The sequence below is a fragment of the Micromys minutus genome (genome assembly GCF_963924665.1).
Source record: "Micromys minutus genome assembly, chromosome: 12".
Taxonomy (NCBI): domain Eukaryota; kingdom Metazoa; phylum Chordata; class Mammalia; order Rodentia; family Muridae; genus Micromys; species Micromys minutus.
The window spans coordinates 47897018-47909512 of NC_137981.1; the positions used below are offsets into that span (position 1 = coordinate 47897018).

General features: G+C 44.5%; 1 pseudogene across 1 annotated transcript; it reads right to left on the reverse strand.

The window, feature by feature from the left end:
• Positions 1–10486: 10486 nt before the first annotated feature.
• On the reverse strand, positions 10487–11034 carry LOC308428346 (RNA-binding protein 8A-like; annotated as a pseudogene). The gene has a single exon. The product of its transcript is annotated as an RNA-binding protein 8A-like (transcript).
• Positions 11035–12495: the final 1461 nt, after the last annotated feature.

Here is a 12495-nt window from a genome sequence, read left to right on the forward strand (position 1 = left end):
ATTAGTCAGCCTTGCTTGCCTTGCTACGCTTTTTAATAAGCTGCGTGACTCACCAGGAAGCTGAGCAATAAAGGCTGTTCACTCTTAGGTCTCCTTGACACAAAGGTGCCGGAGAAGAGCTCTGATACACAGTTGCCAGTCTCGGACAGAAACTGAAACTGAACTCATGGCTGGAAAGGCAGAAAGATGGTTTTTTATTTAGAAATAGAGATTGATGAACGAATGTTTCCCCTTTACTTGGGTCACTGGCAGTAACAACTCATGGGGGAAAAAAAAATCCTGCTATCACTGCAAAGAGTGATAATGAGACCATGGGAAATTGCATATTCCGATTTTAAAAGATCATCTTTCCTTGTCTTTGTTTAACTTCCTCTTTGGGTTCCTGACCTACTCTGTAATGACAAGGTTAAGAGGCCCTTTGAGATGTTTATAAATACTGACTCTGCAGCTTGCATTTACCAGTGGTTACTTTACCCCAAGCCCCTATTTAGGTGAAAGAAATAGAAAACATTGTTCGAGGCAAGCTTATCTTAAAAGTGTGCTCGGGAAGAGAAAAAGGAGAAGTAAAGGTCCCACTGGAGGAAGTAACAATGTATCAAAATGCAACAAGACCATCATTACTCAAATTATTATGACCACACTATTTTCTATTTTTCACCATATAATTAACTGATATTTGCATTAGGAAGGTATGCATAATTGCTGAGGATAAAAGGGTGAGATGTGTTAGGTGTGGCATCGGATCCTGCAGTCCCAGCACGTGGGAGGCTGAGGCAGGAAGATTGTCAGCTGAAGATCAGCAGGGTCTAATTAGTGAGCTACTAGAGAGACACGGGGAAGGGGGTGGGCAGTGATTGCAGCAATTTCAGACTATTGTAATCCAAGAGAGTAACCCAATTTCTACAATGATATTTGTATATAGCCCAACCAGGAATATACATGTCCAGGAGACTATTGCTGTATTACTCAGCTTTTCATCACTATAACAAAAGATGTAATTACTGTGAGAAAAAAAAAAAAAAAAAGAAAGAAAAGATGGCCCAGTGGTTAGGGACACTGACTGCTCTACTAGAGGATCTGGGTTCAATTCCCAGCACTCATATGGCAGCTCACAACTGTCTGTAACTCTGGTTCCAGAGAATCTGACATTCTCACACAGGCACTGATGTGGGCAAAAGACCAATGCACATAAAATAAAAGTAACTTTTTTTAAAAGAGGATATTGGGTATTATGGTACATGCCTTTACTCCTAGCACTCAGAGAAAGAGGCAGGCAGCTCTAGGCTAGCCTGGTCTATATAGTGAGTTCCAGGATAATCAGAGCTACATAGTAAAACTGTCTCAAAAAGAAAGAAAGGAAGGAAGAAAGAAAGAAAGAGTGAAAGAAAGATAGGAAGGAAGAAAGGAAGAAGAAAAGAAAGAAGGAAAGGAAAGAAGGAAGAGGAGAAGAAAGAAGGAAGGAAGGAATAGAAAAGGAGGAAAATCATTATCACTTTGGCTCACAGTTTTAGACGTTTCAAACGATGGTCAGTTGGCTTTATTACTCCAGTTCCATGGAATGGTAGAGTATCAGTGGGAAAACGTGGCAGAATAAGCCTGTTCATTTCATAGTTAAAAACATAAGCTGAGCATGGTCGTTTCTGTGCTTAATCCCAGTGCTGGGAGGCAGAGACAGGCCTATCTCTTGAGTTGGAGGCTAGCCTGGTGTATAGAGCAAGTTCCAGGACAGCCAAGGCTACACAGAGATACCCTGTCTCAAACAGCAACAACAAAAAGAGAAACATAAACAAAACAAAACAAAAAAACAAAACAAAACAAAAAAGGAAACAAAGAACTATAAGAGAAAGAACAGAAATTTGTAACACTATTTAAGGGCATGCCCAGTGACACCTCCCATGAGGTTCCATCTCCTGAAGATTCCACCACCTCCCAGTGACACCAAGGCGAGGGGCCTGAGGGGACCTTCAAGATATCTCCTCCCCCAAGAGCTGTTTAGTTTGTGCAATGTTACCTGTATGTATGTATTCAGGGCTGACTATTTGGCACTGGACAGCCAATTAGTATGCTCCTCCAAAGGGAAGGCCACCTCTCCCTGAACAGGGACATCTGAAGGTTTCACTTAGCCTGGGAAGATTTTAAGAGACACCCACGGCACTAGGTCATCTGGGAGGAAGACCCCAAGCTCTTTCCCATATCCACCTATAGGAAACCATGGCACCCCTTGAGTTAGCAAAGACAGACGAGAAGACAATTAACAGTCCCTGTAATAAATGATTGGTGTATGTGTAACTTGATCAGCCAGAGCAGAGGGCAAAGTGGGAGTGTGTGTGTGTGTGTGGATGTGTGTGTGTGTGTGGTGTGGTTGTGTTAGTTCCTGGCACCCTGGGTCTCTGGGTATTTGTTTGTGTGTGTTAATGGCAACATGAATCTGTGTGTATTTGTGTGTGCTAATGGTGGTGGTGGTGGTGGTGTGTGTGTGTGTGTGTGTGTGTGTGTGTGTGTATGTGTGCTTGTATCCCAAATTAAGCTTGTTGGTGTGGAAAATCATCTTGCAGGTCAGTGATCTGCTGTGGATTTTGCCGAGTGTCCTCATTGTCTGAAAATGGCTGCACAACTTCATCAAAGGAAAAGCATCTCATAGCCAAACTGGCTTAAAGTACCTGTGGCATTCTATAGCACAGCAAGACAGAAATGTGACTTTCCTCATTTCTTTCTCTTTGAGCTCAAAGGAGAACCCAAAATGAAACTCAAATAGAAGCTTTGTCTTCTCTCTACTAGCTTCTTCAAGGTTCCAAACAGAACCAGCAGCTAACATTGGGTGTAGCCATTTTTTTGTCCTCAAAGCCAGGATTAATCTTGTTACTTTGTTTTCTTTGACACATCTATCTGCAACGCCATCAGGTCCTAAAGCCTCAGTAATTGTGTAGGAGGTGAAATAGACCACATTCGTGCAAAGTGTTAGATTTACTTCTGGATTTGGGACTGCTTTTGCTGTTTTAGTCTCCCTGGCTTTGGGGGGAGGTACTTGGCTCCCTCTAAGCCCAGCTACTTTTTTGCAGAGCCAGAACAGGATTCATTGTCCTGCTTACTTCAGAAGGGCGTTGGAGCTCAAATTAAACGCAGCCCTGTCAAAATGGTTTGTGATCTGCTCTGAAAATGCCTGGTTTTACTAGAAGTTAAAAGTAAGCGCAGAGACAGCTAATTTAAGCAGCTTCGGGTGCCTCTGAAGAGCTGCATGATGGGCTAGGGGTTGGTATTGCTCTGAGATGAGGACTCAGGGAGGAGAGAGCGCAGTGTGTAAGTGGTACTCTCTAATCTCCCCAAGGCAAACAGTGTTTCCTGCCCCAGGGAGTCCCACAGTGGTTTGAAGAGTTCAACCACTGTGATCAGGAAAAAGAAAGACGGCAGGAGAGAGCCCAAAGAGGTTACAAAAATAGTGCAAACAGAGCAACAGACTAGATTTGGAATTGGAGAAAAGGCAGAGGCTGAATAGGGGTGGAGGAGGGGCAGCTGTTTCCGGCACAAGAGAGGAAAGATGCTGGGGGCCAACTCGAGAATTAGCTGGAAAAGGGCTTGTCCCAGTCTTCAGACACTTTAGACTGTTGCGTTCCCTTATCTAAGGGTTTCCTGTGTGTCAGGCACTAGAAAGGTACCAACTGCCAAAGCATGAAACAGGGCAAGCCGATGCAAATGGGTGGAAGTGAAGCTTGGGAGACCCAGGGCCGGTCAGGAGGGCCACAGTCCTTACAGCATCACCAGCACCTTGTACAGGAGTTCGGTATTGGCTGAAGGAGTGTGCATGCTTCCTGTCACTGTGACAAAGTAACTGGCAGAAGTAAGGGTTTACCGCGGCTTGCGAGTGTGCGTCCATCAAGTGGTGGGAGGAGCATGAGGCAGCTCCTCCCACTTCCCTTCTGCAGTTAGGAAACAAGGAGGAGTGAATTCCTGACTCTCAGAAGACCGCTTGCTTTCTCCTTTGTATTCAGTCTGAGACCCGAGGCAATTAAACAGCACCACTCACCAAGGCTGGGTTCTCCCTCTTCAGTTAAACCTTTCTGGAAACATCCTCATAGACAAGTCCAGGGGTAGGTGGTTCTAAGTCCAGCTGAAAGAACAATGAAGATTAATCACCACGGAGTGGACGAACGCGTGAATACGCAAACGACAGATGTTCATATGAGGTAATCCATAGGAGAGAATTCAGATACATGGCTTCGGTGGATTCTAGAATCACACAATGAGGCTGTGATTAAGCAACTACGATGGATTTATACACAAAGGTCTCTCAGCTAGAGAGGCATGTCATCATGGCTGGCTTACCAGAAAGGCACGGGACTCTCCAGATGTGCCTCCCGGATCTTTGATTTGAAGCACCCAGAACTAAGAACCTGAACGAATCCATTCTTTACAGACCAAAGTCACGGGTGTTCATAACAACAGAAAACAGTCTAAAGCCGGAGGTTAGGGTGGAGTGACACGGAGTGATCACATGACCGGCCTTTGCTGACTTTGAGATGCAGGCAAGAAATACAGTGTCCTCCAGGGCTTCCTGGCTCTGCAGGCCCCTTGATTTTAGCCAACAAACCCCAATCTGCCCTCATTTCCCAAAAGAGGACAACAAGAGCCCCAAGATTCATCCTGGCTCTGCCTTAATTAATACAAGTTGGTGACATATCTCAAATCCAGCAGGACAGTGGAGACCAGGGGTTCATAAATGCAGAGTTCGGATCTGGGCAGGCTGGGTTGGGATCTGGGTCCCTGCTTTTCCAAAGGGCTGGAGCCCTGGGCTGTGGTAGTGATCCCTGTCGCCATCTTGGGATCTGTTGGAATCTTGGGATCTGGTGGGATCCAGTGTACATATGTCTTTGGAGAATGGAATTTATTGTTTCGTAGGGTAAGGCAAAATAATAAAAGACGGTAAAAGCACAGTTCTCCATGCTTCCTATGAGGCAGATACCACCGAAAAGTGATAGGTTTCTTGGTGCTTCAGGCTGCCGCATAACCTGCTAGGTAGCCCAGGTGGCCTTGAATGTGTATTCCTGCTATTTCAGCCTCCCATGCTGTGCAATGTCACACTTGCCCCATCATGGCCAGACACATGGTTAATATTTGTAGCTGAAAAGTTAAACGTGCCAGCATGTGTCTGCCATTACATACAGCATAGGGATCTAAAACATGGTTCTTTATTTTTAACTTTTGGCACACACAGAAGAGAGAGAAGAGAAAGAGAGGAGAGCAAAGAGAAAGAGAGGAAAGGAAAGAGAGAGAGAAGAGAGAGGAGAGGAAAGAGAGGAGGGGGGGGTGCATTGCCATATGTAGGTTGTCAAGGAAAATTCTTCAGTGGAGTCAGCTCTCCCCTTCCATGTTTACATGGCCTCTAGAGGCTACACCCAGGTCTCTGGCATTTGTTGTAAGCACTGAAGCAGAAGATAGTCTTTCTGTCACAGACCCATATGTGATCGTGGTAGAAAACACTAGTCTTTAATTTTAGCCCTAAGTTGAGAAGTGTCTCTGAAACCTTGACAATGCAGGGGCTCCTGGGTGAGCCCTCCTCTCCTCTCAACCCCAGATACCTCCTTAGGGCACTGCAAACTCAGAACCGGGATACTGCTTCCCCACAGACTGCAGCTGTGGTTTTCTGAGTCTTTGTTTTGGAAAAAAATTTTTTTGCTGTCCTACTTTATAGAGAACTTACAGCTGCTTCTGGCTACCAGAGCCACCTGCAGGCTAAGAAAGTGCTTGCTGACAGGAGCCTGATATGGATGTCTCCTGAGAGGCTCTCCCGAGCCTTACTGATACAGATGAGAATGCTTGCTGCTAACCATCAGACTGAGCACGGGGACCCCAATTGAGGAATTAGAGAAAGGACTGAAGGAGCTGAAGGGGTTTGCAACCCCATGGGAAGAACAACAATATCAACCAACCAGACCCCCCAGAGCTCCCAGGCACTAAACCACCAATCAAAGAGTATACACATGGAGGAACCCATGGCTCCAGGTGCATAGATAGCAGAGGATGGCCTTGTCTGGCATCAGTAGGAGGAGAAGCCCTTGGTTCTGTGAAGGCTTGTTTCCCCAATGCCAGGGTGGTGAGGTGGGAGTGGGTGTGTGGAGGGGGAGATCCTCATAGAAGCAGGCAGAGGGGGTATGGGAGAGGGGAAATCAGGAAAGGGGATATTTGAAATTTAAATACATAAAATATCCAATAAAATGTGTGTGTGTGTGTGTGTGTGTGTGTGTGTGTGAGAGAGAGAGAAAGAGAGAGAGAGAGAGAGAGAATAAGAGAATGTTTTGGTTTCATTTTGAAGCAACTCCCAGGCATGCAAGTAAGAAGTATCAGCTCTCAGATATGTGCATGCGGAAAGGAAGCAAATGGCGGATTGTTCCCTCTGACTCCATCTTTTAAAAGCTCTTCTCTGCTCCCATGCCTCCTTCGTCCCCACTTCCTTCTCTCTCTATCCTTCCTCTTCTGTCCCTCTTTTTCTCACCTCTCTCAGTTTATCATAATTTTAGACAGGGTTGCCTTTGTGGCCTGGACTGGCCTTAAGCATTCCATCCTCCTGCCTCAGCCGTCTAAGTGCTGAGATTACACGCATGCATTCCCATGCATGCAACTTCTACGTCTAATGTAGTGACTCAAATAGGGTCCCCCACAACAGAATTTACCTAGAAGGGATTTTTAAATATTTACTTTTCTTTATGTGTATGAATAGATGTGTGTGTGTGTGTGTGTGTGTGTGTGTGAGGTACAAGTTTACATGCATGCATGTGAAGGCTGGAAAACCTGTCATTCTTCCAGTAGCTCCCAGACAGCTGCTCACCTTAGTGTTTTTTGTTTTGTTTTGGTTTTTGTGCTGTTTTTGTTTGGTTTGTCTTTGAGAAAGGCTTCTCTGCATAGCTCTGGTTGTCCTGAAACTCACTTTACTGGTTTATTAAAAGCCACTATTTTGTATATTGTTTTCACGTCCTCCAACTTTCCTGGCCATGTTTATTATATGAAAGTCTTCTGGCAGAGTCTGTAGCATCTCTTAAGTGTGGCATCAGTGACTCCTTTTCCTATTTGTAAGCCTTTTATATGCTCTGCTTTTCTTGTTGCTCTAGCTAAGACTGAGCCCTATATGAATAACAAAAGAGTAAGTGTAGGAAAGAGGGCCTAATTGTTTAATTCCAGATTTTAGAGAAAATTCTCTCAATTTTTTCCATTTAATGTGCTGGCTACTGTTATAATAATTTGTTATAAATAATTTTATTATTTTGAGGTGTGTCTGTCTAGTCTTAATTTCTCCATGACTTCCGTTGGGAAGCCATGTTGAACTGTATTTTCTACATGTGTTGAGACAACCATTACTTATGTCTGTTTATATGACACATTATACTTATTAATTCGGATTTGTTGTACATTGAACCACCCCCCACCCCTTGCCTCCTTTGGAGGAAACCACCTGGGCTGTGTTTATGTGATCCCCTTCATGTATTCTTGAACTATGCAGATACTTGGATAAAAAATTTTGCGTCTATGTTCATCAGAGTGACTGATCTGTAGTTTTCCTTTTTGTTATTTTTTATCTGTTTTTAGTACCAGAGTAATATGGAGTAAATGTTTAGTAAGTGTGTGTGTGTGTGTGTGTGTGTGTGTGTGTATGTGTGTGTGTGTGTGTGTATGTGTGTGTGTGTGTGTGTGTGTGAGAGAGAGAGAGAGAGAGAGAGAGAGAGAGAGAGAGACAGACAGAGCTTGTGCATGCGTGGTGTATACACATGTATATGTATGCCTATGCTTGTATGCAAAGCCAGAAGAAGCTGTTTGGTTCCTTTGAGGCAGAGTCCCTTACTCAACTTGGAGATGGAGCTTTTCAGCGAGGCTGCCAGTCAGGAAGCCCCACCTTCTCAGTACTAGGGTTACAAGCCTGTGTAGGACCACACCCAGACTTCACCCAGGTGCTGGGATCTGAACTGGTCCTTGCTCCTCATGTTTTTTTCAGTGACTTTTAACCACCATAGCTCATGCCACCGTCTCTTAAAGCACCAGAACTGTTCTCCACTCTGACTGGCAACGAATGAATGGTGTGCCTGTGCATCTTTGCCAGCAGCCACAGTTGTAAGGTGATTTTGGATTTTAGCCATTCTAACAGGAATGCAGTTGCACCTGGCAGAGCTTTAAATTTGCAGCTCCTTAATGACACACGGTTGAGCATCTTCTCACGTGCTCTTTGCTTATCTGTGTATCTTAGTTGGTGAGCTGTCAAGTCCTACCTCCTGGCTTTCAACTGGATGACCTGCTGAGGTTCAAGAGTTCTTTGCATAGTTTGGACCCGAGTTCTTTATTAGACATGTGATCTGTAAATAGTGTCTCTCAACAACTCCTTATCCTCGAATTAGTGTCTGTCTCGGGAGGAGTTTTAAACTCAGTAAAGTTCAAGACATCGATTTGGATTCTGCCTTTGTTGGTGTATTTTTAAAAGCTATCTCTGCTTTCTCTAGGCACCTGCTAAGATTTACAGATCATCTGCTCTGGGAAGACTTTTGAACCTTTAGTAAAATTTTCCTTGGGCTTAAAGCAAAGTTATACCAAATCTCTAATAATAAAAAGATTTTTAAAAATATTATCTCCTAGGAATCTTATAGAACTTCTTTTATGGGTAGTTCTGAGGCCTACATTGAGTTAACTTTCATGACAAACTGTGCCCACGTTTTCGTTTGTTCACCTTGCATGTAGTTGCCTCTATGTTATAAACCAGTGGTTTTTAACCTTAATGATGTGACCCTTTAATACAGTTCCTCGTTGTGGGGACCCCCCAACCATAAAATTATTTTGTTGCTACTTCACAACTGGTAATTTTGGTAGTTATGAGTCATAATATGATATGGTGTGATACACAGGACATCTGATATGCAATCCCTGTCACAGGATTGTTTGACCCCAAAGGGGTCACAGCCCATAGTTGAGAACCACTGTTCTAAAGTCTCACGTTAAATTTTTAGCTCAGGACTCAGTGTCCTAGTTCCTGTTGCTGTGAAAAAACACTCACGAAAGCCAACCCGGGGAGAGAAGGATTTATTTGGTGTACACTTCCACATCTCAGTCCATCACAGAGGGAAGTCAAGAATTCAAGCAGGAGCCCGGAGACAGGAACTGAAGTAAAGGGCACGGAGGGGTGCTGCTTACTGCTTTGTTCTTCGTGGCTTGCTCACCTGGCTTTCTTCTAGCTAGAAGGACCTCTTTTCTAGAGTGGCACTGCCCACAGGGAGCTTTGTGTTTAAGCTCTTTGTCTCTGTTTTGTTTCCTGTAAAGCAGAGGGAATAATAGAATTTGCTTCCTTGTTTGAGGATTATAATTCTTTTTATACAAAAGGAAAAGAACAATGCCCAGCACATAGGGGAAAGTACAAGTGATGACCACCAGGTAATATCTGAGTCCCCAAAAGCTCAAAGCACAACTTTAGTGTCTTTACGCAACTTGGCACTGGGGCTGGGCATCCCTGACCGGAGTGGCTGAGTCAGTCTAACTTTTCTGTCTTTCAGCAGCCTTCACACTCGAATGCTAATCTACAGCTCAAAGTACTTGATTCATAACAAGGCTTAGCAAGCCATTCATTTTGGTGGATTCCCTAGGGAACCAAGATGTGGGCTGAATGAGGCTCAGCAGCGAGGAGAGTGTGCAGTAAACCACACTTACCAATTCCTTTCAGTGCAAGCAGCTGGGTAAGCTGGAGTTGCAGGAGCTATTGTTCAGAGCCGACCAGAGCTCCTGTCAGAATCTGATCCCCCTTGTGATGTAGGACCAGGTAGGATCTTTAAGAAATGATTAGGTCATAAGGATTAGGTTTTTCTAATGGATTGGTCTACTAAAATAGAATAGTGTCTATCTCCAAAAGTGGGCCTGTAACAGACCAGTTTGTCTCTTGTATGGATTCTTCTGGCTATGAGACTCTGCAGGGATCCCATCAGCAAGAAGATGCCCTAAACACTCACTCCCTAAGGACCTCCAACACTCTGCAATCATGGATTAAGGGAACTTTAATTCTTCAAAACGTATCTAGAGCCTCCACTAGTCAGCGATAGCGGCAGAAAACACACTAATGCCAAGAGGGTCAAATTTCCACCAGAATTCAACATCTTACTGAGTTTAAGAGTGATGAACTTCCAGGGATGGAAAGGTCCAATCAGACCAGTGGTTCTCAGCCTTCCTAATGCTGTGACCCTTTAATACAGTTCCTCATGTTGTGGTGACCCCCAACCATGAGATTATTTTGTTCCTATTTCATAACTGTAATTTCACTATTGTTATGAATTGTAACTTAAATATCTTTTTTAAAAAATGTGACAAACAAAATGGAACATTTATTTTTTCTTAAACTCAAGAGCAATACCAAGTAGATAGAGTAAGAAATTAAATATATACAAACACAAGGTCCACCTTAGCTCTGCTAACCCAAGGCAGCATAACCAAATGGACTCATAGACCACCTACCTGTTCAACAGAGCATTTATCAATGGCGACGCCGATCTGGACTCCTGCTTCGTTTTCGGCCACCTCTCCTCTGGCCCTTTGGTGGACCACGAACAAAACACCAGTCGACACTGATTGGCTGTCCCATCAAATCTTGACCATTTAGTCCCTCCATGGCAGCCTGAGCCTTTTTGTATGTTTCATACTCAACTAGAGTACACCCCTTCAAGTATCCCGTGCGCCTATCAGATTAAGGTGGATATTATATTTTTTAAAATTTCCTCATAATCAGTGAATTTGTTGTGGATATCTTCTTCAGTGGCTTCTTTGTGGACTCCAGTGAGAAAGAATCCAACCTTCAACAGAGCGCTGTGGTCCTGGTTCATCGCCCTTCTGCTCCACATTGTCATAATCCTCACGCATCCGTGCTCGGGACCCCTCTTCGGAGCCAAAACCGCGACCCTTCTGTTTCTTCGCTTTTTTTTTTTTTTTTTTTTTTTTTTTTAGTTTGTGGATACTTTTGTCCCCATCCTCATCCATGGCAAAATCGTCGTCCCCCGCCTCGTGAAGATCCAGCACTTCCGCCATCTTGCTTCTCTCGGAGCTCTTTGTCTAACTTAAATATCTTATAACAGTATATCCAACACCTGACCCCTATGGAGGTTGAGACCCACAGGTTGAGAACCTCTGATGTAGTATTCTACATCGTTACATTACACTGAAAGGAAATACTCTTCTCCTGTGTAACTCCACAGAGGAAGCAGGAAAGGTGTAAGGCCCTTATTTTTCCTCTTGAGAACGTCTGAAAGTGTCTCCAGGCTGCTTTCCCCTGCTCCACGTCCATCTGTTTAATAGTCTTTCTTTGGCGTTTGTCCTACGTGTTCAGGCTCAGTTGTTGGGAGAAATGCACAGTAAAGTGAAGGTGTGTGAAACTGGGGCCCCAGGATGATCGCCACCTCCTAACTGGTGATAATGAGATACCAAAGCTAAGGAGGGTTGATTGGTTCTTTTGGAAGGGGTAGAAGAGGAGGCTGAAATGCGTAGGAAGGAGGAGGCTTTCAGGAGCTTTGTGAGGGAATTCTGTAACTTCTATCATCTGGACCCATCGCTATGGTGATAACGATGACGACGAAATGACGTTAATGATGATATGCCGTTGGTACTGAGGTAATGTTGATGCATATGGCTTGCAATGGCAGCCTTTCATCTGTAGACCCAGAGGTCAGCACAACCAGTAATTAATTCTGAAGAGGTAGGAAAATATCATTATCTTCTGTTTAAGATCTTTCCCCAAGGCCACTTCAGAGCACTTGCCAGCGGGAGGGAGCGCAGTTCCTGCCTCCTCGCCTTCTGTGGCTGGTTAAACGCCTTCTTCTGCAGAGCGGGGATTGGTCCACAGACCCCCAAGACTTCCATCACTGGCCAGAAGGACGCTGAGAAATGCCCTCTTTCTGTTCCCCCGAATTTCTAATACTTTGCACAGTCAGGCCGTTGCTTCTGCAACAGAGATGAAATGACACCCGGAGGGGAGTAGCTGCTTGCCCTCGGAGAGGTGGGGACTGGCTTCATTCTCCTCCCCGAAGGCAAGCTCTCGATTTGCTCCAAAGAGAGGGGTGAGCATATGCCAAAGATAAAAAGGCCTTTTTAAGCAAGTGTCTTCTCCCTTCTTTCCTTCACTCTTCCTTTCCTTCTTCTGATATCCAAATGGAATAGTCGGCCGCAGCCTTGGACATTGTACTCACTGGTATTTTAGTTCTGAAGTAGATAGCAAGAGGAGGCAACTTCCTTATTTTTTGTTAAAAGCTCCTCATTGGATGATAATGACAACGATGATTTGAATGAGAACCTCTCTATGGATCTCTGACTGGCCTGGAACTAGTCTTGCTCCTGTCTCAGACTCGCCAGTGTTAAGATTCCACTCAGTGTGCCATTATCCTTGGCTAAGGGATAGTTATTTATTTTTTTCTTCAGGCCACCCTGTATGAGGAAATGGCCCCGAGGCCAGACACTCCTGGCCCATCTGGTCCAACTCAGCAACAGCCCCAGAGT